We start from the raw sequence: 25,937 nt of genomic DNA on the forward strand, positions 1-25,937 counted from the left end.
AACCCCTGCAGGCCAATCCCCCCCAGTTTCAGGGATAGTCTCTTCTCCGTTTCTTCTTGGTTCTTCTCCTCAGCAGAGGTTTCTTCTTGTTTTCCCAAAGTGATCTAAATTCTTGGGATCAGGGTCCCAATACTTATACCCAAAAATCCTTTGTCCTCTGAGGGCAGAGGGGCCTTTGCCTAGTCCAAACCAGTTCTGGTCAGACCTGGAGCACTTTGTTTACATGACTCCTTCTTTCCTTTCAGAGTGCAGGGCAGTGACATCAGACGCACCAGAGGAGGTGGAGCCAGCATTGTGGAGGGAAGGCACAGCCCTATTCAGGTCCCAGGTGCAACTCCTCCCTTCCATCTAGATGCAGATCTCTCTATTCACCACTGGGCTACCTCACGCTGTCTCCTGGAATTCCCCAGCCCTGTCACTCAAACTCCAGACAAGGAATACACAGCATAGCAGAGGCAGGTTTGAATGGTTAGACAAGAAAATGCCTACTTTCTAAAAATGGCATTTTCAAACACAGAATGTTAAAACCAACTTCACTAAAAGACGTATTTTATCATTCTGAGTTCAGGCATACTAAATTCGAATTTCTACCATGTTCCCTGAGTCAGTTAAGATTATAAAATGTAATAATAAAACTGCCCATTCTAGCCTCTGGAGAACAGGTAGCCTTGCAATTGTGAAAAACGAAAATGGCTGTAATTCACTATCAGAACATGCCACACAGGCCAGGGCATGTCCTACCTTATGCCACTGGGCTACCTCACGCTGTCTCCTGGAATTCCCCAGCCCTGTCACTCAAACTCCAGACAAGGAATACACAGCATAGCAGAGGCAGGTACGAATGGTTAGACAAAAAAATGCCTAGTTTCTAAAAGTGGCATTTTCAAACACAGAATGTTAAAACCAACTTCACTAAAAGATGTATTTTATCATTCTGAGTTCAGGCATACTAAATTCGAATTTCTACCATGTTCCCTGAGTCAGTTAGGATTATAAAATGTAATAACCACACTGCCCATTCTGGCCTATGGAGAACAGGTAGCCTTGCAATAGTGAAAAACGAAAATGGCTGTAATTCACTATTAGAACATGCCACACACACCAGGGTATGTCCTACTTTATCCTTACAATGCACCCTGCCCTTGGGCCTACCATCGGGGTGTCTGATATGAAGAAAAGGGATGGTTTAGGGACTGGCAAGAGGGTGCACTTGCCCAGTCAGCATGACCGTACCAGACTGCACGCAGGCTCTGCAATGGCACGCCTTAGACACACTTTTACAGGCTGCTTCTGTGGGTGGCACAACCAGTGCTGCAAGCCCACCAGCATATTTGGATTACCAGCTCTGGGCACTTCTGGTGCACTGTACTTGGGTCTGACAGGTAAACCAAACCAACCAATCATGGAATCACTACTTCATACATCAATTTACAATAGGGAGAGCACATGCACTTTAGCACTAATCAGCAGTGGTAAAGTGCCCAGAGTTCTAAAACAGCCAACAACAGGTCAGAAGAAATATAGGCGGAATGCAAAAAGTTCAGGGATGACCCTGCCAAAAGGGCCAAGTCCAACATAACCCCCTTCCAGCCAAAACGCAGGGTAGACCAACCACTACCTTGATGGGCTTCCCTGCTTGGGGCAATAGAACCTGGACCTGGTCCGCAACTGCAGGGGCATATTCCAGTTCTACGCCAATCTGAACCCATTTCAATTCCTCTGTCCATACTCTCAGGGCCCACCAAGCTAGCCCATGTGGAACCCTTCTCACCTGTGAATACCACCTGTGCAGCACCTAACCTTAACTTGCTCACAGGTGTGTCCCAACAGACAGACAGCAAGCCACAGTGGCCACTGACTGTAGTTAGTGATGAGACCCAGGCCTTATGCCTCTCAGGGCTCTCAAACATCTGCGGCGTCGGAGAGCGGGGGGCAGTAGCCCCAGGTGCTTGGCACCCTTTGTCCATGCTCCCTCCTGACAGGTCAGGTATGACATTCTGGCACTGACCCACCAGACCCAGGCCTGTAACCCGGCAGCTGGACAGGAGACTGGGGTGGGCTTTCCCACAACTGGTCCTCCTCCTCCTTGTTGGGGGTCTGTACCCTCCCACCTGGAGTGGTACCCCCTTCCAGAATTGCCATGGCACCTGTGGCAGGTGTCCTGCTCAATTTGCCCACCAGTTCAGGGGTTCTATCCTGCAACTGGGCGTCCAGGTCAGGGGGGACACCCTGAACCTGGTTCTCCAATCTAGGGTCTAAACCCTCCAGTTGAACCGGGGTCGGAGGCGAGGACTCCCTCCCTCTGTACCCCCTTCCAGAGTACTGCCCCTCCCATCAGGAGTGGTACCCCCAGAAGACAAACCGGTCAGGACACTGTTTACAGTCGTCCCACCCTCCAGGTCAGTCAACACCTGAACCTGGCTTCCCAACCCAGGGACCAACCCCTGCGGTTGAACACTCGCCCGGCGCACCAGGACTTCCTGGGGAGCACCTATGCCCCCTCGAGGGTGACACACAACTCGTGTGTCATGTGACCGTCTGCCTGGAGCAGATCTTCCAACCCCTGTCCATCTGACAGTGCGCGAAGATCCCCCAGGACAGAAGTGGTGTCACCATGGTCATTCACTGGTGACGCAGCCCTTCTGGCTGGCCCCTGACCCACTGGTTCTTCCACTGGGGACTCTTTCCCCCCTCTCAGCCCTCCGTCTGGACTTCTGCACCCTCCACATAGGAGTGGCACTGCAAGACACCAGAACGGATGAAGGCCTGCTTACAGACTCCCAGTTCACCAGACACTAGGGGATCCCCCACAATGGGCGACCCATTAGGACAGCTTAGGCTCCCTACCTGGTGTTCCCTTAAAGAACCATGCAGGCACTGAGACTGGGTTTTGGGCACCTGGGGACACGCAGCCCCCACACTCACTCCTTCTCCACTGAGACAGGACGTGGGTCCCTTTACCCCTCCCACTACACTGGGACCTAGCTTGGCTACACTGAACCTCTTCCCCCACTCTGGGCGGGAGGATACCTGAACCACTCTCCTTCAGATCACCCCCAAATGCCTCTCCAGACCCTCTGGAATCCACCAAAAGGTCTGCCTCCAATGTGAGCTCCCTGGGGTCAGAGAACTCCCTCTCCAACAGGTGTTGGCATAGCTCTGGAAAACAGGGACTTACAATATGCTCTCCCACAATTGGATCACACAGCCCCCTACAAGGGTTAACCAAACTATCCTACACCTCACCATCCAGTGCCTCGCACACGTACTCCACACCACTCCCCTGAGATTGGTAAGACAGTATCTGACTGTCTGTCATTCAACCCACACTCTTCTGGGTGGTCTTCACACTTACACACCAGGACTTCAACCATGGGGGAACCTCTCCCTGCACCTCTCATCTAGAGTCAGTAGAGTGTCCCTCCCGCAACAAGGACTATGAACCCCTGTGCCAGTTCCCCAATCCATCCCAGGGACACTGCGCAGCACTGGAGCTACCTCATATACTTGAACCTCCTGGTGTAAAGTAACCCCCTCCTTCAAGTCAGGTGCCACATCTCTGGGTGTGTGTACTACACTCTTAGCACTAGATAACTCTATATTGCTGCCACAATCTGAGTTGGATTCCCCCTCCAACTCAGCAAAGCTCAGTCTCTGAGCTACACATATTTCTTGTTGCTGGGCTGAGACACTCATGGCCTCAAGCCTCTCAAGCTCTAACTCAAGCTCCCTCATTCTTAACTCGTGTTCCATTGTCTTTTCTTTTAGGGCCTATTTCCTAATTTCCAACTGCCCTTTTAATTTGAGCTTGGTCAGCTTCATTTCATTCACCCTACATCTCTCCCTGTCCTCCAACTCCTCTGGAGACAGGCTTCTGGCAGAAACACTGCTACCCGCTTGGGAAGGTGCTTTCCTCCCTCCTGCGCCCAAAGGCCCCTCCAGCTGCCTTGCATTGTAGCATCCCAGTTTCTCCTCTTCACAATCATAATCAACTGATGCTATGGATGCTGTTTTCTCCATGGTGGTTAAACTTAGCAGTTCTTAAAAATAGAAAGTCCCAGAAAAACAATCTACCAAAAGTATGTGGTTGCGTTTTGGTTTGCACTCACTAGTAGTGTTCAGCAATCACTGTACATGAGTCACAAATGCAAGTCCAGAATCCTCACTGCTGACCATCAATTTTAGACTTGGGGGTCTCTAGTTGGCACATGTATGCACTTGTGACAAATGGAGACCCTCGCCTCTAGTCAGGGTAAAGGGGTACATCCTAAAATAACCCCTGCTCACCCCCTTGGTAGCTTGGCACGAGCAGACAAGCTTATCTCCGAGGCAGTGTGTAAAGCATTTGTGAGCACATACAGTAATCAAGTGACAACACTACAGATTGACACCACACAAGTTTTATATAAAAAATAAGTATTCTGTATATAGATTTACCACAGGACCATAAACAAAAAAGATCCACAATACTGTTACTTAAAAATGGTAGCAGTTAGCTTAAGTCTCTTTAGTTCTTAAATGCAACACTTTAAGTCAATGTACCTTTAGATGCGACTCGCAGGGCAACAAAAGTGTTGCAACGATGTTGATGCGATGAAAGTTTGGTGCAAAGAATAAAGACGTGAATATCTTCCTGATGCGGCACTCTTTTCCAATGTTGCGAGAGATCTCGGCTCGATGCGTCGGCTGCAGCGTCGACACCCTTGTCCAGTGATGCGATGACAGAGGCTTTGGCGGCTACACTCTTCTCCAGTGACGCAAGCCGCTTCCGCTCGATGCGGTAACTGCAGCAGTTCCGACGGTGGCACTCTTCTCTGTGGATGTGAGGTGCTTTTCTTGATGCGGTGCAATGCGACACCTACAGCGGCGTCATCCAAGATACGACGGCTGCGATGGCGACACGCTTCTTCCTTGGTGCAAGACTCTTCTCATGATGCGGTGCAATGCATCAGCTACGATGGCTGCGACGGCGACATGCTTCTTCGGTGTTGCGGTGTGCTTCTCGTGATGTGGTGCAATGCGTCAGCTATGATGGCTGTGCGCTTCTTAGGTGTTGCGGGACGCTTCTCGTGATGCGGTGCAATGCGACCCCTCCAGCGGTGACAACCTTGTTCAGTGATGCGACTGCTGCGACGGCGACACGCTTCTTCTCCGTGAGTCGCGCTTCCAGCTCTTTGCGACACGTAGTCCCTCAGAAGGCCCAACACAGCAGCAGGCACTTCCAAAGAACTCTGGGGAGCTGGTGGTTGAAGTGTGTTGTCCCTGAGACTTCAGCAGGAGGCAAGCTCTTTTCCAAGCCCCTGGAGATCCTTCACAAGTTGAGTAAAAGTACACACAAAGTTCCTTTCTCCTCTTTTTAGCAGTAGGCAACCCCTGCAGGCCAATCCCCCAGTTTCAGGGATAGTCTCTCCTCAGTTTCTTCTTGGTTCCTCTCTTCAGCAGAGGTTTCTTCTTGTTTTCCCAAAGTGATCTAAATCCTTGGGATCAGGGTCCCAATACTTCTACTCCAAAATCCTTTGTCCACTGAGGGCAGAGGGGCCTTTGCCTAGTCCAAACCAGTTCTGGTCAGTCCTGGAGCACTTTGTTTACATGACACCTTCTTTCCTTTCAGAGTGCAGGGCAGAGACATCAGACGCACCACAGGAGGTGGAGACAGCATTGTGGAGGGAAGGCACAGCCCTATTCAGGTCCCAGGTGCAACTCCTCCCTCCCATCTAGATGCAGATCTCTCTATTCACCACTGGGCTACCTCCGCTGTCTCCTGGAATTCCCCAGCCCTGTCACTCAAACTCCAGTCAAGGAATACACAGCATAGCAGAGGCAGGTTTGAATGGTTAGACAAGAAAATGCCTACTTTCTAAAAATGGCATTTTCAAACACAGAATGTTAAAACCAACTTCACTAAAAGACGTATTTTATCATTCTGAGTTCAGGCATACTAAATTCGAATTTCTACCATGTTCCCTGAGTCAGTTAAGATTATAAAATGTAATAATAAAACTGCCCATTCTAGCCTCTGGAGAACAGGTAGCCTTGCAATTGTGAAAAACGAAAATGGCTGTAATTCACTATCAGAACATGCCACACAGACCAGGGCATGTCCTACCTTATGCTTACAATGCACCCTGCCCTTGGGCCTACCGTAGGGGTGTCTGATATATAGAAAAGGGAAGGTTTACGGACTGGCAAGTGGGTGCACTTGCCCAGTCAGCATGACAGTACCAGACTGCACGCAGGCTCTGCAATGGCAGGCCTTAGACACACTTTTACAGGCTGCTTCTGTGGGTGGCACAACCAGTGCTGCAAGCCCACCAGCAGTATTTGGATTACTAGCCCTGGGCAGTCCTGGTGCACTGTACTGGGGTCAGACAGGTAAACCAACCAATCATGGAATCACTAATTCATACATCCATTTACAATAGGGAGCGCATATGCACTTTAGCACTGATCAGCAGTGGTAAAGTGCCCAGAGTCCTAAAACAGCCAACAGCAGGTCAGAAAAAATATAGGGGAAAGGCAAAAAATTCAGGGATGACCCTGCAAAAAGGGCCAAGTCCAACACATCTTATAAACATAACCGCCCCTGGGAACAAGGTAGGAAAATAAAGTTTAGTATGCCTGAACTTAAAGTACATCTTTTAGTGATGGTGATTTTTACATTCTGTGTTTGAAAATACCACTTTTAGAAAGTAGGTATTTTCTTGCTTAGCCATCCAGTGTGCCTCTGCTAGGTTTGTGTATTGCATGTCTGGCTTTTGGGTCACAGGGGCTGGGAAGGATTAGTGGTTCCAGAGAGCCTAATGAGTCAGAGCTGGGCTGAATAGACCTGGGCTGCATTTAGAGTAGGTGGAGGAGATTTCCTTTCACCTGAATGGGCCTAGTCTACCAAGGACAATACTGTCTCCACCTCCTGCCAGGAAGCTGCACCAGAGAGGACAGACCGGTTTGGACCAAGCACATGGCTTCTCTGTCCCCCAGAGAACAATGAATTTGTAGTATAAATGCCCAGACCCCAGAAAGCTAGATCATTTCTGGGAATCAAGAGGAACCTTAACCAAGGAGAAGAGCTGGAGAAGCTGAGGAGGAATACTGCCCCTGTGATGTTTGCTGTCCCGGGTTGGCCTGCAGTGGCTTCTTGCTGCCAAGGAAAGGAGAAAAGGACCTTGTTGTTTGCTTTGTCCACAGCTTGAAGAAGATCTCCAAGGGTTTGAAACTGTGCTTCTCTCCTGTTCTGAAGTCTCAGGGACACACAGACTTCACCACCATGTCCCCTGAACTGCCTTGCTGGGAGTTCTGACCTGCAAAGTGGTGCCTGCTGTTGTGTTGGACCTCTAGAGACTGTTTTAGCTCTGGGAGCTGGAAAAGAAACACAACTTCCAGAAGCGAGACGCATTCGCACCGGTTTCCGACACATCGCCGAAGAAATCGTTGCAGCGCCTGCCTGCAGCTCAAGAAATCGCCGCATGCCGCATAGAGTGCACCTATCTCTGAAGTCCAAGATCACTGCACCGATTTTGACGCAAAGCCTGCTGTGCGGCTGCAAGAGTCCATGCATCGTTCTGGATCACATTGAGGTGCCAAGTTTGCTGCATCATTGGGGGATGCATTAAGAAACCGATGCTTCAATTCCCCACGCAGTAAGAAACCGATGAATCACCTCCGCTCGGGTAAGAAACTCATGCATCACTTTCCCTGTGCAGCAGTAAGGAACCAACACATCACCTCCCTGGAGCAAGAAACTGACGCATCACCTTCCCTGCGGCCCGTTTTGTTTGTTTTTGTGACGTATCCAAGGAACTTTGTGTGAAAAGTGTCGCATCTGCAATTTGCTTTGAACTGAACCATTTCTACCATCTGAAAGTCATATTTTTATTACTGTATTGTGGATTTTTTGTTGTTTGGTCTTGTATTGGTTTAGGTAAAGATTATTTATTTTTCTAAACTGGTGTGGTATCCATTTGTAGTGTTTTTACTGTATTACTGTTTGTGTTCACAAATGCTTTACACACTGCCTCTGAGATAAGCCTGTCTGCTTGTGCCAAGCTACCAACAGAGTGAGCTGGGGTTATTTTAGAAGTATATCCCCCTTACCCTGACTAGAAGCAAGTGTCCCTATTTGGACAAAGGTACCTACCTCTGCCAACTAGAGACCCCGATTTCTAACATTGGTGGTCAGCGGTGAGGATCTGGACTTGCATTTGTGACTAACATACAGTGATTGATGTACACTACTAGTATAGTGCAGACCATTACGCAACCACATACATTTGGTAGAGTTTTTTTCCTGGGAATTTTTTGCATCTTGAGAACTGCCAATTTTCACCATGAGTAAACCAGCATCACTTCCATCTGTGGATATTGAATTTGAAGAGGAAAGGGTGGATACCTACACTGGTCCACAACTTAAAGCTCTCTGCAGAAAATTAAAATCTCTGAGGCCACACCAGAAAGGAGGAATGCCAAAAAATGCTGTGGGCATGGTTGTAATGAAGGAATGCCAGTGAGCATACCGAGGAACCTATGGTGGAGAGAGAATTTAGATGGGCAGGGGCTATTGTGCCTGACTGGAGGGAAGCTGCATACCAGGGGGGGGCAGCAGTGTGTCTTCAAAGGGTCTGTCTCCAGTGGAGTTGGAGGACAGGGAGAGAACCTAGTGCATGAGATGGAGCTCGCGAAGCTCATCCTGGGGAAGGAGTGTGACATAGAGAGAATTAAATTGAAGTTGGAGAGTAAGAAATTTGCCATGGAAGAGAAGACGATGCTCTGAGAGCATGAAAGAGGGTTGAGGGATTTGGATCTGAAAGCCAAAAGTCTTGAGATGAATCCCAATGGTGGCAGCGCACCATTAGTGCCTGGGGAAGGAAAGGTATACATCCCCATAGGATGCTATTAAGAATTTCATGAAGAATGAGGACGTTGGTCAGTAGTTCAAGGCCTATGAAGTAGCAATGAAGTCCGCAGGTTCCCTGATCGAGATTGGGGAGCAGTGTTGTGGGGCCGCTTTATCAGTGAAGACAGAGAAACATTGCTAGCATTGCCCATTGTGGATTAGATGTCTTATGCCCCCATGTAGGAGGCCTTCATTGCGAGCTATGGGTTGTTCCCAGAGCTCTACAGGCAGAAATTTAAAAACTGCAAGAAGCTGGAGTAAAGTACTTGGGTGGCGAATGTGTCCTCTTTTTACAGAGCACTGGATGGTTGGGTGAAGAGTAGCAAGGTGAATGATTTGCAGCAGCTCTATCATTTGGTTACATGGGAGCACTTGCCAGCACATGATTGATAGTAAGCGGGCAGACCCCAGGAAGCTTGCTGTGGAGGTGGACTGCTGGGTCAGTACCAGGGTCCAAAATGTTTGTGTGGGAGACTCCGTCAAAGTTGGGCAGGGTCCCCAGCTGAAGGGGGGGACAAGGGTAAACCGAAGTAGTTCCAAAAATGGGCCAAAGTAAACCCCAAGGTAAGGGTTCTCAGCCTCCCACTGAAAAGAAGCGATGGGTCCCGACAGGTAAGCCTGTTCATAGGGGTTGCAAGGTATGTTATGGTTGTGGTCAGGTGGGCCACTGCCAAGGGGATCCTAGGTGTCCCCAGAAGGTTACCACTGCACCCACTATTGCCCCGCCGCGGCAAACGGCTAGTGTATCCTTGGTGGAGGAGTCGGTGGCCAAGAGGGGCTGGATCCCACAGAAATGTTCCTGGCCTGCATTGGCTACTTGCTGCCAAGGAAAGGAGAAAAGGACCTTGCTGTTTACCCTGCTTGAAGAAGAATTCCAAGGGCTTGAAACTGAGCTTGCCTTCTGTTCTGAAGTCTCAGGCACACAAAGACTTCACCACCAGCCCCCCTGAACTGCCTTGCTGGGTGTTCTGACCTGCAAAGTGGTGCCTGCTGTTGTTTTGGACCTCTAGAGACTGTTTTCCGCTGGGAGCTGGAAAAGTAATGCAACTTCGAGAAGCGAGATGCATCGTTGAAAAAATCGTCGCAGCGCCTGCCTGCTGCTTAGGAAATCGCTGCATGCTGCATCGAGTGCACTAATCTCTGAAGTCTGAGATCACCCCACTGATATCCTTGCAAGGCCTGCTGTGTGGCTGCAAGAGTTCATGCATCGTTCTGGATCATCTCATCGCATAGAGGCACCCAGTTTGTGGCATCGTTGGGGGTTGCAGTAAGAAACCGAGACATCACTTCCTCACGCAGTAAGAAACCTACGCATCACATCCTTTCCAGTAAGGGACCGACGCATCCCCACCCCTGCGCAGCAGTAAGAATCCGACGCATCACCTCTCCCAGAGCAAGGAATCGACGCATCACCTTCCCTGAGTGTAAGGAACCAACACATCACCTTCCCTGTGGCCCGTTTTGTTTGTTTGCATGATGCATCGAAGGTACTTTGTGTAAAAAGAGTTGCATCTGCAATTTCCTTTGAACTGGACTATTTCTACCATCTGAAAGTCATATTTTTATTACTGTATTGTGGATTTTTGTTGTCTGGTCTTGTTTTGGTTTAGATAAAGGTTACTTATGTTTCTAAACAGGTGTGGTATACATTTGTAGTGTTTTCACTGTATTACTGTATGTGTTCACAAATGCTTAACACACTGCCTCTGATATAAGCCTGTCTGCTCATGCCAAGCTACCAAGGGGGTGAGCAGAGGTTATTTTAGAAGTGTATCCCCCATACCTTAACTAGAAACAAGAATCCCTATTTGGACAAAGGTACCTACCTCTGCCAACAAGAAACTCCCATTTCTAACACTACCTTGGATGTTTGATCTTATTTACCTAAGAGCTCCAAAATTCAGTTCTAGTGTTCCATCGGATGCCACCCTAGAAAAGGCCTCTACTCTTCCCCTATGCAAATCTTGCACGCTCAAGATCCAAGTGCGTGGAGTGGAGTGAATGTGTCTGATCTTGGGAATGAAACTAACCCAACTAATCCAATGAGAACAGAGATATCTCTTCTGAATGAGGTTGATTGACTGAATAGTATCCCATCTTGTGTCTGATTCATATGCCCGAACACCTTTACATGTAAATTATCACGTGCTATTATCCTCTAATGGTACCCATCCCTTGCCCACATGTATATACTCTGAGGGCCTTTTAGAAGAGCTTGTTTTACCCCAGCAGTTCCCCCCAACCAAGATCTGGTTTTACTTTACATTATACCCCCGCCGACACTCATCCACCAGATTCTGTTACATTACGTCCTGACAATGTCATTACAGACATAACCTTTTCTGAGAAAAGCAGTATTACACGATTTGTATTATTGTCATGGAATGTAGCGTGCCTAATTAGTCATTTTTATGTGCTATTACGGCAAGAGACATGGGCTCTGGAAAACCTTTAGGCAAGGGTGCACAAACTACAGTATAGAGGCAGTACCATCTAAAGCGAGAAGCCCATCTGTTGGGTTATTGCTCTGGGTTAAAAACATGGCAGATTTCTCCATAAAAAGAATAAAGATTGACAGGAAAGAGATTTTTGGACTGAGTTTCAGTGGACAAAACAGGTGCATGGTAAAAGTTTATAACCTCTACAATTGCTCCACAAATAGGAATACCGATTCCCCACATTAAAACTGCTGGCCCATCACCTCTTAGAATGCCCATACAAAACTGCTATTGTGCTACCAGGTGATTTTTATACCATATTTGAGCCCCTGGAAGAGTTAACAGCTATCAATGAAGGAGAGGAAGAGGGAAAGGGGCATCCAGAGCATGGAAGCGGTACCATCCAGAAAATGGTCGTCCACCGCATTACAGCTATTGACTCTCACTATGAATTTGGGCCTGCGTGCTTGTAACGGTAGACTTAGGTAAAACTTCCACCTTGCTCCCACCTTCATATGAGGGATAAGTAGGTGCCATATTAATTGCATCATTATATATGTAAACCTATGACACAGTTTCAGATTTTGAAATTGTGACCTGAACTGATAGTGAACACAATGCTCTCAAATTAACAATGAAAGATAACTTGTTCACAAATAGTACAAATACAGTTTCTCAATCCAAGTGACCTTATCTCTTTCCCACAATAGACAAGCTATCAAGTCGTCCAAGCTAAGCCTTAATTCTAACATACTACCACAACAAATCTACACCAAATTTATTAGTATATTGGGTCCATTCAAAACCTCACTACCCAATGAGACAACACTGGGTGATTTGCATAAGGGTCTGTTCAAGGCTGTACATACACTCCGTACTAAAGAAATGATGATAAGAAAGGGAAGATCGAATCAGTCCCCTACTTAGTACTTGGGTGAGTGCCATAAAGTCAAGGAGCACCTAATCCAGCCAATTAAACAGGGTGATTGTGATCAATTCAAGCAATCTTGTGCTACCTGTAAAACAATTGTTACCACACATAAGCAAGAGTGGATTGACCTGTTGGTCTTTAAAGAGAACAGGTTAATGAAATTAGTTTGAATTGCAAAGAAGTACTCCGACTGTTCCAAAATTCTTTGATATGGGCGTCAAAAGGATATGAGATTTGGCCAAGTTGAAGCTACTACACTTTTGTGTTATACTGTGGTCTACCCTGGAATTGACCTTGTATAAATCAGCATTGGAGAAGATCATTAATCTAGAGAATGGTGGCTCCATTTCTTTCTTCCATTATATGAAACCGCAATTGGGGATATTAGGAATGGGCATGTACTGGTGTAAAACTTCCCTAATAAACACTAACATCAAGGCAGTCATCAAAGAGAAATATTGGACTATTGCGGCACACAACTACAACCTAAATGCCAAGGCTGGTGAGTTGGTTGAGGAGTTCCTGTCTTTTAAGACAACTCCTAAATTAAAAATGTACATGGATGCATATGTACCGCCTTCAGCGCACACTCTGCTCTAAAAATTCAAGGTAAGCACACTGCTTGTGAACAATTTCACTTACAAATGGGACCCTAACCAACATAATATGCAAAATTGCCGATTCTGTAATTGTAACATTGAAGATCTAGAACACATATTGTTCTTTTGCCCAGCTTACATCAAGCCTAGCAGGTCTTGGCGGAGACCGATTAGTATTTAATTGGGTGTGAAAAATTGTAGAGTAGCCTACCGAATTCTAAGTACAGACTGTGGTACCTCAATTGAATCAGGCCTCGGCAGATATTTACAGGTTGTCTGGCGGATAAGGAAAGCACAGGATCATCAATATAGCACTTCAACAGGATATTGCATGCATATTACTATAGCGCCTTAACCACTTACTAAATTGTACACTGTTGATCGACATGACTGCTGATAAATCGCAATATTCGTTTATAATTTTCCTATGGTGTAATTTACTAGTAGTGTATTTTTAGCACGGTGTAACAATAAACCTCAAGAAAGGAAACACAAAAAAGGGCAAACATAACTAATTCAAGAGCTTATATATGGGGAACTACCCATTGTTTGGAGCTCTGTATACACCATTTCATGTTTCACATTATGTTAAAGATCAACTGAATATACAAAAGAGGTAGGCTTGGCCTCACTCACCCTCCTGGGTGTCATGCTTCATCATTAACAATGCCACATTTACCAGAGAAACTTTTAGTGGTGAAAGTGTTTCCCACAGATGCGGGGAGTACTTTGTGGAGGTAATTAGTAGAACCAGAATCTAGAAAAAGTAAGATCTTTAAGCCCTAAACCCTGAAATTTCAACATAACTATAGGCGAGACTAAGGGATGGTTAAAACCTATGGTGATGCATATGACTGACCAATATCGCTGCATCTTAATGGGTTGACAAGTTTCAGCCCCTCACAGGGCCCCAATAGGGGTCCTAGGCTTTCTTCAGGAACCTAAATCCTTATTTTCCTAATTCCTAACTGTAAAGAAAAACATTCATCAACCAGCCTGCAAACATTCAATGCTTGTAGATACTGTCATGCTGGGCAAACATTGCTGATTCTGCAATTACTCTGAGGGGCCACAGCTATTTGTAGGTAATTTAGCTGTAAATTTCTCTTGATGAAAGTGTGACTACAAGGGTTTCCCCTGCGGCAATTCCCCTACAGGGCCCTCTTTATTATAAGTTAGGGACCATCAGTAATCACAAAATCAGATTTGCTTTCTTTACAGAACAGCTTCAGAGGTACCCCGTCCATTGTCTACCCAACTTTGTGAAGACACAGACTCCTGCCTTTTCTCACTAAAGGATTTTGACTACCAGAAAAAAGACTAAATACCAAGGTAAAACCTCTGACTGGGTCATATCTAGTTGGTGTATCTGATACAGCCTTCCTTGCGTTCAGCCTCAAATCATACCTAGGTCCCGGTCTACCATGACCATTGACTACCATTGCTGTTTGTTGCTTTTAGGCAGTGTTTTTATTTAAAATGTGATATTTTATATCTTTAGTTGGCCTTATTGGATTTTTGTAATTTTTTTGTCATTTTATTAATTACATTATACTCTATTTTCAAATTTAGTTGGGATTTGTATTGCTTGGTGTTTTGACTTTATCACTGTTTTGGTAATGTATAAATGCTTTACACATTGGCCTAATTTAAGTCTCTATGCTCTTTGCCATAGCTACCAGGCGGTTGAGCTCAGGTTAATTTAGTTACTTTGAGGGTTTACTCTGCCAAGAGTTGTGATTATTCCTTTACATGGACATTCACCCACCCCAAATAATAATCCAATTTCTTACACTGCCACTATTACAGGTCTATCCAGCAAAGTTGGGTGGTCCTTTGCATTGTTTTAATATGCTTTTGAGAGGGATTAGGAAGTATTGACTGCTTGACACTGGATCTCTGTCTCAGCAGTAGGGAGCACAATCTCACTTCAAATTGCCTCGGCCAGTCCTACCTAGCAACCTATTGGTTAGTCACCGTCTTAAAATAAATTATAGATGCATCTGAAAGCCAGTTCATCTTCTGAAGGAAGGAGTAGATATGTATAGTCTTTGGTAGATTTAAAGCTGATCCTGTGCAGTATTTTGCTCCCTTTGCAATTGTTTGTTTTGCAATCTAACACCAGCAAAGCATTATCTTAAATGTACTTTATAAATGTAAAAAAACAAAAAACGGATTGAATGTTTAAGTCGATAATGGCTTTAGCACTAGTGGATTCATCTTCCCAGGAGAGCAAGTGCCATGTTATCATAACACCATCAGATTTTAATAGGATGACGGAGGGACAGGGTTTGCTTGCTACATATGGAAAAACATTGGTCAAAAATGAAAACCACAAAGTTTTCACATTTTCTTTAGCCAGAATATCTGTAGCCTGTACCCAAAACGAGCAACGGAAGGCTCTATAAGTCTTATCTAATGATCTGTACCTACAGTCAGAAACTCATGCTTAAACAATTTTTATTCATCTAGATAATGGAAAATGCATCAACAGCTCACTGACAATCAGCAGTTGGATTTTTGGGAAGACAAACAAAACAACATTTTGAAAGCTGACCCCATGTCAGCTAGAAGTAGGACTGTAAAGGATGCAAGTACCTTGTAAAGAGGAGGAGAGTTAAACATGAGCCCTCTAATGCCTCATCCTGTACAGTAAGAATTTCAATTGATTCCTTGCCTTAACTTCCCTATCAGCCACGGCCCGTATAGGGCGTGCCACCGGGCGGTAAACGTGGGGCGGGGGAGTGGCAGGGTGGGTGGTTGTAAAATGCAGCATACGGACGATTTCAGGTAAGTACCGGGGGAAAAAAAAAGAATTTTGTTGCGCGCGCTGCATCGCATTTGGCGATGCAGCGCACACAACAAAATTAGTTTTTTGGGTTTTTTTCGGAACTTAACTGAAATCGTCCGGATGCCAAATTCTACAACCCCCCACCCTGCCCCTCCCCCACCCCACATTACCACCCGGTGGCACGCCCTATACAGGCCGTGGCTGTTCCCTATCCAATCAAGAGGAATGCAACTAATTTAGAGAAGTCTTTGTCACCCCACCAACTGAACTAGTCTAGCAAACAAAGTTGGATGGTTCGGTGTTTCAAGGTCTCTGACACATGCAGCAATATGAGGGGCAGGTCCATAGAGTCCTCAGTTTCCAAGATAGTAGACTGGATGGTCTCTGCTCCCCTATGAGGAGGGCAACCTGTCTTTTAGTTGCCAAGGATACAGTTTAAGTTCACATATACCTATAACTGCAGCATGGCTGCCTTCTCAATTGTATTAAGTGGCCATTAAATATTTGTGATCAGGCGAAGTTTTCTAGTATCCATGGAGTCCAGATTTTCCCCACGATTAGTTTAGGCCTAATGCATTCACTTCTTCATTAAATGAAATATTTGCAATGTTCTAGAAATACTGGGCTAGCTCTTTGCAGCCCTCATTTTCCAGTATATAAGGGCTTGGAATCTCCCAGTAGGAGCAGAGTTAGATGACTTTGTAATACGCAGAATTTCATCCAGGGAATTGTTCTGAAATGCAAAAAAGTAGAAGGCTTCATATCTGCATCATGCTAATCATCAACAATTCCTAATTCATCCATATTCCTAATTCTTACTATTAGATGATTTGCTGATCTGCTCGGAAAGGCAGTTCCTTTTGCCATTGCAAATGGCCATTTTGAAAGTCTTTCTCGGAGATTTCACTTTAGATACATTAATGTAATTAGCAGGGCACAAGTCCTAAAAAAGAAGTGGGGGACTAACCCAGTTAGGCTCTATGCAAGTGACATCACGGTCACGGCATGCAACATCACGGCACATGACATCACGGCGCACGACATCACAGCCCATGACATCGCACATAGCATCACAGGAATTGACATCATAGAAAGTAGTATCACATGCCACAACTCTACGGGAAGTGCCATCAGATCTAAAGCCCTCACATATATTTTTAGCAGGTCTATCATGTGTATGTTTGAGCGTATTGCAAGGATAATAGCACAGCGAGTTATGGAAGAGGATATGTGACTTCTACACCTTGCAATCCCCCAGTTGTATGTAACACATCCTGTACATTCATTTATTGTACATGTAATATGCACGTGTTGATGTAAAGCACTCTGACACCCTGCATTGGATTGAGTAGGGCTATACAAGAAAATATAGTGGTACTTAAATAATTTCAACACCTCCTCAGGGGAAGGAAGTTCTATATAAATGCAATTTGCTTTGCGTAAATACTGGGAAATACCAACACATCTGATATTCTTACAGTGCATGCATATCTCCTAAACAGGGACTCAACAAAGTGAAAAGCTGCCTCTCTTAAGTATGTGTCAAGTGTTAACAAGGTGTGAGCCTTTGTTTCCCCGCCGCTTCATTTGCATCAGGTGTGAGGCTCCTAACTGCTCCCAGCCAAGAGACTCGAACAAAAGGATGCCTGATGACCCCTCAAATTCGGCCTTTGTTATGGACCCAGCAGGAATCATAAATAAGACAGCCCGTCCGCAACTGCACGTTGTTGCTTGTTGCAGAAGGAAAGCAGACAACCTGCATGCGCTGCTGAAAGTGTCCCGGTGTTTGAAAATTACACCGGGACGAGTTCAGCACATTATTAAGTGGGGCCCAAATTCTTGGCAGGTGGACTGCGTTCACCATGTGAAAGAAGTGGGTGGATGCCGTCCAACCGTGTCTGTCCCCCCCCCACCCCCCCACCCCCGACTTGTGCCCTGGCAATTAGGATCTAGTTGCTAGGCTTGTTGCAATTTCTTCACTTTACTCTGTTGGGTTCCATACTTAAAATCTATAGGCCTGTTTCATCTAGAAGTTTATGGTGTAAATCTGAGTTTCTCAAACTGTAGGTTGTGACCTATTGATGGTTGGCGCGCTGATTTGAGGTGGTTCATGAAACACCAAGCAATAAATAAAAATGTCTTCGAATTCTGTATTTATCTTATCAGAGTTCCTGTACTTAAGACTGAGGTCAGATTTCAGGCTATATCTTCAGACAAATTGCTGCTTATGTTTTTAACATAGAGATTGGTGTTTGCAAACTCCTCTCACTCTGCAGTCAGAGAAAGAAAAGTAAAGTGAATTATGGGACAATCTTGCTGCGATTTTGTGGATTCACAGAGAATTTGCTGGTTTCCCTAAACCCAAAGGTTGAGTTTACTGTTTTGAGTGAGTTCTGTTTTTGGCCGTGCGTGATTCCAGTAGTAGCGTACAGCACAAGCTTGCGCTAGGATGAGTGATATAGTGCTTTCAAGAATGCTACTTACATTCACGATACTCACTGCCTTGAAGTGGATTTAGGTCTAGGGTTTGTTGTTTAGCTTACAATCTAACTGCTATATCTTGCAGCCCTGTCATTCTTGATTCATTGGCTCTGCTTCAGCAACATCCTCTCCCGATCATGAAATGTCCCAGGATATCTCCCCAGTGAAAGGGACTCGACGTTAAGGGAGACTCAGTTGTTTGAACCTGGTATAATACCAGGGAACCAGAAAATGGCTGAACTCTCGCAGTGTGTAATACTTATTTCTGACGTAAACACAACACACTATAAAACAAATATATAGAGAAAGATTGCCACCTTGTGGAATTCTATCAAATATCAGATGACAATGAAATAAATATACTACATTTTATGAAAAACTGTTCAGAATATTGTTGAATAGTAGGTTTGAGGTATGATGCAGGCGCAATGGAGCAGACCAGGTTTGCTATGAACAGAGCCTTAGCACGTTACCCTCATGATATGTTTTTATTTAATGTAATTTATTTTTGTTCTTATTTTAACTTTTGCTCCAGAGGTATGATTGCTAACTTTCTCCACCTCAGAGCTCTCTATGCAAGATGTCAGACAATGCACCCAAAATTACAATGTCTAGAACTTGTTAGCCTCTAGCAAACTGTGGTTAGCTCAAGTTGTCGCCCGAGACAAATCCTGACCAGTAGTTTCAGCTGCTGATTTCAGGGCGTCAAGGAGTTTCAAGAACAACGTGCTGTTCTAACCGGTGCTTCATTTCCAACACAATAAGTGTGAGGGCCCTTGTCAGGAGGCCACTGCAGCTTGTGCCACTCATTGTCCCAGCCAGCAATGCCAATGAATGTACCAACACAACAACTAACCGTCACACTCCTACAAGTATGACAATGCAGACTATTCCAGGACCCCAAAGCCACAAGAATATCTTGGGCAGCAAGTATTAGTCATTTCTAAAGTATAGTGTATAAATAACCAATGTGTTACTGTGATCATCTCTAAATAAGACAAACAGTGCCACCATGCAGCAGACTATCATAAATGCTGGTGTTGACAATCAAGTTCTGGTGCTGAGCATGGAAAACCACATGCTCAAATTAAGCACTGGCTCTAGCCCTTACCACAAAGAGGAACTATTGTTCCAAGCAATGCTACTTTTCTTCACGTGAGAGCCCTCCACAGAACCAGGAAATCCGCGGAAGGAAGGCCTTAGTGTACTGGTTTAATTAACTCAGTTTGGAAACTAGTTGCTTTTTTCCTAGAACTTTTCCTAGTTCTCAAAAGAGCTTGTAAGATGAAGGCTCCAAAGGTGGTTCAGTTTACAGTCACCCATGATCATTAGGTTTTAGACTGTTGTAAAATTACAGACCTCGGGGGATCCATACGGGATTCTGCCTGAAGTGTACCTAATTTTCTTGCAACAGTAGAGCAAAAAAATTAAGCCACCAACTGGATCCTCTGAGCTGATTTCCTACCACCTCTGGCTGCTGAAGCCAAGCCAAGAATAACTTTATTTTGGTTCCAAGAACAATTGAAGTGTACAATAAAATTATCACAGTTTATAAAACATTTTATAAAATTCCCGGGATGGAAATTGTTTTGCATACAGTAATTAGATTAAAGCAGCATTGTATTACACAGTTCATAAAATTCCAAAGGCATACGATTCTAAATTTACAATAACCGGTTTGAGACAGCAAGAAATAAAGCCATTTGTTATATGGGAGCTCTTACTCATAGCATTTTGTAATAGCTGTAGAAACTTTTATATAATTGGATACCGCAATACAGATGTCAGGGGTAGCCAATGTGTACAAAAAGTTAAAATCCTCACTGTATGTGCAGGGGCATTTTTCCTCAATATTGGGACTAAAAATGTACTCCTCGCCGTTTTGTATAAGGTGCAGAATAGAATAAAGTGTATAGTGCTTTTGCTTGTAAGCTTGTCACACGGAAAGATATAAGATTATCAGTCCACCCTCTCTGACGTGGAAATGGCAACAAAAAGTGCACAGTGTATAAAATAAATCTAGTTAAATAAATTCTAGTAGGCAAATCAGTAGTAAAAGTAAGATAATATTGCAATGGGACAAGGTAGGCCCATCTCTTCTTGTGCTGGGTAACGCGTGTAGGCCCTGGAATAAAAATGCCTCAGTAATGGCTTTAGCATTCGGTGGGATAATTTCAGGGTTGTCATAAAAGTGCCCCAATCCGATCTTGTGATATTTTTCCCTCAAGAAACGGAGCCATGGTATTTTTAAAGCGTTGGCCAAATTTTGGCAGTCTATAATTACTTCTTGTGAAAACATTAGTTCTTCAGAGAGCCACATTTTTGCCCACAAAAACAAAGGTGCGCTAGTTATGCAATCCTCTATAAACCCAAGTCCCAGTTCCTTGTGACAATAGACGGGTAGGGGCATTATTCGGGGTCATCAATAGCCTTTTGATGAATTTATTTTCCAATGTTTGTAACTGACTGTTTTTATGATGTCCCCACAGCCCTGTCCCATATGTTACAATAGAGAGGCATTTGGCTTCATATAGGGTAATTAGTTTCCTCACAGGCTTATGACCTAGTTTGCATGCAAAACGAAATAGCCAGTCCATGGCCCTGGTGGTATGATGGGCTCTTTCTGTAACAAGTGGGTCCCAGTTCAACTTGTTATTAAATAAATTCCCCAGGTACGTGAAATTGTCTACCTCTTCTATTCTCTTGTCCCGTAAGACAAAGTTCTTGGTTTTTGGGGTCTTCGGGCTGCCTACCATGACATGATTTAATAAAGGTTACTTTTAGGCCGAGTGAGGACATAAAATCAATAAAAGTATCGAGGGATTTCTAAAGGTTATTAGCTGTCATTGCCATTAACAGGGTGTCATCTGCATAAGATAATAAAGGAACAAATATACTACCAATTTTAGGAAAATTAATCTCTCTGCTTAATAAAGAAGCCTCCAAAACATTTGTACATATTAAGAACATAAAAGCGGCTAAAATACTCCCTTGTCGAACACCCTCTGTTGAGGTAATCAGATCAGTTCTGTCCCCTCGGGTGCCATATCTTATGGCGACTTTGGTATTAAAGTGTAATCTACGGAGAAGGGATACCAGAGCATCTTCTAAGCCCATGCTGTCCAGCATAGCCCACAATTTGTCCCGATTAACAGTGTCAAAGGCACTAGACAAATCCATGAAGGCCAGGTGGATAGAACCCTTTCTGGCCTTTGATGTATTTGTTAATAATTAAGGACAAATTAATGCATTGCTCAGTCATGCCAGGCCCCCTCCTGAAGCCATATTGCGTTTTAGATATGACTCTTGTGGTGGGTGCCCAGGTCTCCCAACAGGCAAGTGGAACTCTACCTAGCACCTTAGCTAAGGTGTCAATAAGCGAAATTGGCCTATAGCAAACCGGGTCACTTCTATTGTCCTTTTTAAAAACAGGGACCACTAATGCTTCCTTCCAAGACACAGGCATGGGGCTAATAATAACTGCCTTAAAAACGTTCATCAGCAAAGGTGCCTACAAGTTAGGATTGTTTTTAAAGAGGTCAGGGGGCACCCCATCTGGGCCTGGTGCTTTCAGGGGGGTCCCCTGTGCCAACGCCTTGCCTCCTTGACCTCAGATACTGTAATGGATAGACTAAATTGGGTGGGTGCAGATAAGTATATGGGCAGATCCCTTGTAAACTCGTTTACTCGCTTGTACTCTGGGTTAAAAATTCCAGTAAAGTGAGCCACCAAGCATCTCCCAGGATCTGAAGCATATTTCCTTGGATTTTGTAGTACGTTTCTTACTACAGTGGGAATCAGTTGCTCAGCACAACATTATGATGTGCACAATTTCAGCATCAGGTTTGATATTATAACCACACCTCTATATGTGTTGTCTCAGTAATGGAGTAGTTCAAGCATCCTTTGTAACTTTTCATAATGTTTTGTTGAGCCAGTGGGCTCATGTTGTTCCAATATAACAGAGAAATTATATGTATTTCGAATTTTGCTGTGTAAGTAGACTGGACCAATTTCTTTCCCCCAAATACTGATCTTTCAAAAAACATAGCTTGTGGGTAGCTTGAGGACCCTGATGAAGGTCATATAAGGTTCTAAAGTCGTGAAACTCATGTTGGCCCTTTGTTTTCTTTGAAGAATAGCATGATCATGTATCTTTGTAAACAGAACTAACACTGTGTTGTTTTGAACACTGCATTTAACTATGATAAGAAGAAAATCCTAATGAAGTTGCTTTCATTGTAAACTAATATGAATACTTTAGCAATAGACCTCAAATACTGTCCTAAACGTATTCTTAACTCCCTTTACCACAACACAGCACATAACCCTAAAACAAAATGCATTATTTTACTACTGCCCACCCCTTACCCTAAAATTACTCTTACCTCCCTTTACCACTGCCTACTCTTATAACTTGAAAATACCCTCATTTCTCTTCGTCACTACCAACCCAAATCCCTAAAATTACCTCACCACCCTTTACCACTACCTAAATATCTTTTTAATTCTGTTATTTGAAAAAAAAATACTTAGCGAGTAGTAAAGGCATGTATGGTAAAGGTACAAATACTGACCTGTGAGATACCAGCTTCATGGTACAGGCATTGCGTCATAAAGACTTTGTTAAAGGCTGTTCACTGGACGAACATATAACTAACATGCAGTACAACACATGAACATTCAGGTGTACATGACGATCATATTCTGTAAATGCAATGATACACAGGGAACCATTGACTTCCGATAAAGTTTCTATCAGATAGAGACTTCTAGCTGCAGATTCCTTACCTTTGGATTCTCCAGGTGTCAGGCGTTAGGCATTAAAGGTAAGGAATCTGCAGCAAGATATGGTCTCTACCAGATAATGCGTTACTGAAAGGAAGTAACTTTCTCTTATTGAACATAAGGATAAGCTGCTATGTTAATATAATTACTAGTATATTTGTGAATTGTAATGCAAAGTGGCTTGTGTTTGCAAAAGTTTATATGCAAATCTTCAACCCTCCCTTTGTATCTGTAGGAGTTTTGTTGAGTGACTTTAAGTGACTGAAGGTGCCCCTTATCATGAACAATGTATTTGTTTTCTAAACTGCTGATCTGCGATTCTGTAGTTGATGTTTTGGTAGAACATGGCATACTATTGGCATGTTGGATGTGTTTTTTGTTCAGGTATGTACTTTGTGGCACTATTTCTTGCTTTGGAGGGGTTAGTACTGCTTGGATGATCACACACAAGATTACAGCTGTAGACTGTTCTGGGCAGTGCTTAATTTGAGCTGGAGGATGCAGGTGGGGCCCACTGGCACTTATATTTGAGGTCTAATACAATATCTTCCCCTCAGTCTTTAACCCAGAGCACTTGAGTGAAATAACACAAAAAGTGGAGAGAAAGAAAAATAGACAGAAAAAAAGTGACAAAGAAAAAAAGCAGGGTTGTCAAAACATGAAATGTTAGGTCTAGAGTCGGGTGGTGTGTGGTGGTGGATCACAGCGGCTTGAGGCGGAATCAAGGCTACACATTCTGGGTATTGGCACCCCCAGCATTCGATAGCACCAGCTGTGGACATCTGACTAAAACTTTGGGTCCCAACACTTAGTCATTTACAAATTAAGCACTGGGCTTTGGGCGATTGTCATCTCATGTACTCCAAGAGCTGGGGCCATATTATCCCATTTTCTGCATTGACCTAGTGCCAAAGGGGTCTGTGCTTTTACCTTTTGCATCCTTGATGCATATATCAGTTCAAAAAATCTTAGTGCATGGGCTGCATGCTGTCGAGCTGGGAAACGCAAAGCAGTAATTGTCTTTGTGTCTTTGAGCTCTGCTGTCAGCAAACACACACTGACCCATAACATTTTCAAGCTAATGCATGTGCTGAACGCTCAACAAATAAACCCACATAGCCATTCTGTGCCAATCCAATGCATCCACCAACATGGCAGCTAAGGTTTCTGACCAGGTAAGGAGGAGGGGAACCTATTTGACGAGGCATGTTTGTCGTATTCCACAGTGTTAGAAATGGGGGTCTATAGTTGGCAGAGGTAGGCACCTTTGTCCAAATAGGGACCCTTGCTTCTTGTCAGGGTAAGGGGGGTACACACTTTAGAGAACCCCTGCTCACTTCCTGGGTAGGCAATGTGTGAAGTATTTGTACTCCGAACACACAGTAATACACTGATAACACCATAAATGGAGACCACAACAGTTTAGAAAAAGTAAAGTATCTTTATCTAAACTCAACAAGACTAAAACAACAAAAGTCCAACATAAATGTAATAAGAATATGACTTTTCAAATGTTTCAAGTAACTGGAACCATAGAAAACTATGAATGCGTGATTTCCCACAAAGTACCTGTAGATGTGTCAAAATTCACAAGGCCAAACAGCCGCAGAGATGGGAAGCATCAAGAAACAAAGAGATGCGTCAGTTCCTGAGACCTCGGGAGGCGATGCAACAGTTCTGCTGCACATAGGAGTAGTGATGCGTCGAATCTGATCTGAAGGGGAAGTGATGCGTCGACTCCAAGACGATTCTGGTCTGCAGGTGATGCGACGGGAAAACTTGACGCACAGGCACAATGCGTGGAAATACAGGGTGCATTGGTGACTGATGCGGTGGTGTCGAGGGCTACTGCATCGGTTTCGTCAGCTGCGACCCTCACGATGCATCTGCTCGTGCAGCCACAACATGTGCTGCATCAGATTGGCAGTGGCACGGCGATGCATGGAGATAATTTTTGCACATCGGTGCTGCATCGGAAAAACAGCAGCTGGAAGGGCGATGTGTTGATTTCTTCAGTCCTTTGGGTTTTTGTCCAGCTCCCAACAGCAGGAACAATCTCCAGAAGGTCACAACTGAAATGGGCCCCTCATGGCAGGTCAAAACTCTCAGCAGCAGAGTTCAGGGGAGCTGTGGGTGAAGTCTTGAATTCCCTGAGACTTTAGAACAGGAGGCCAGCACACACAGGCCCTTGGATATCTTCTTCAAGCAGGTTCAAAGCAAAGTTCCAGCCGTTGTCCTTTCCTTTGCAGACACAGCAACTGCAAGCCAACCCCACACAGCAAAGGGGAATTAATCCTCCTCACAGTTCTTTAGCTCTTCTCCTTGGCAAAGGTTCCTCTTGAGTCCAGAAGTAATCTAAAGTTCTGGGGTTTAAGGTCTACTACTCCTACCCCATTTTGTCTTTGTTCTCTTTGTGCAAGTGTCTCTGATCCCAGTCCAAACCAGTTCTGTCCTTACTGTTGCAGTAAGACCACAGGGGGTGGATACAGCATTGTGCAAGGTAGACAGGCCCAATTCAGGTGCAAGGAAATCTCCTCCCACTACTCTAAATGCAGCCAAGCTTCAATCAGCTCAGCTCTGAGTCATCCACGAAGGGCCAGGCACACCTCCACCCTCCCAGTGGCTGTCTATAGTGAATGCACAACCCCAGCCCCTGTCACTCCAAAACAAGATAGTCAGTACACAAATGGGCAGAGGCACACAGAATGGTTAAACAAGAAAATGCCTACTTTCTAAAAGTGGCATTTTCAACCACACAATTTAAAAACTATCTTTACTAAAATATGTGTTACGAAATTCTGAGTTCAGAGAACCTAAACTTTATTTTTCTATCTTTTCCCAATGGAAAGTTATACTTGTAAGATGTTACTAAGCATTTCCCATTCTATCCTATGGGGCAAGATAGCCTTGCAATAGTGAAAAATGAAATTAGCAGTATTTCACTATCAGGACATGTCACACACACACACCAGTACACACACCAGTATATGTCCTACCGTTCACATACCCTGCACCCTGA

General features: G+C 44.6%; 1 protein-coding gene across 9 annotated transcripts in view; it reads left to right on the forward strand.

The window, feature by feature from the left end:
* CCDC201 (coiled-coil domain containing 201) overlaps positions 1-25,937 on the forward strand; it is a 193,029-nt gene that overhangs the window by 40,974 nt on the left and 126,118 nt on the right. The window contains exon 1 of one of the 9 annotated variants that reach the window (XM_085607379.1): positions 14,115-14,190. The exons of the other annotated variants lie outside the window; for them this stretch is intronic. The gene's annotated coding sequence lies outside the window, so the exon portion shown is untranslated. Of the gene's footprint in view, positions 1-14,114; positions 14,191-25,937 lie in introns of those variants that run through there. 9 annotated transcript variants of the gene reach the window in all.

Source organism: Triturus cristatus, chromosome 5_2, assembly GCF_964204655.1.
Source record: "Triturus cristatus chromosome 5_2, aTriCri1.1, whole genome shotgun sequence".
In the NCBI taxonomy this organism is placed as follows: Eukaryota; Metazoa; Chordata; class Amphibia; order Caudata; family Salamandridae; genus Triturus; species Triturus cristatus.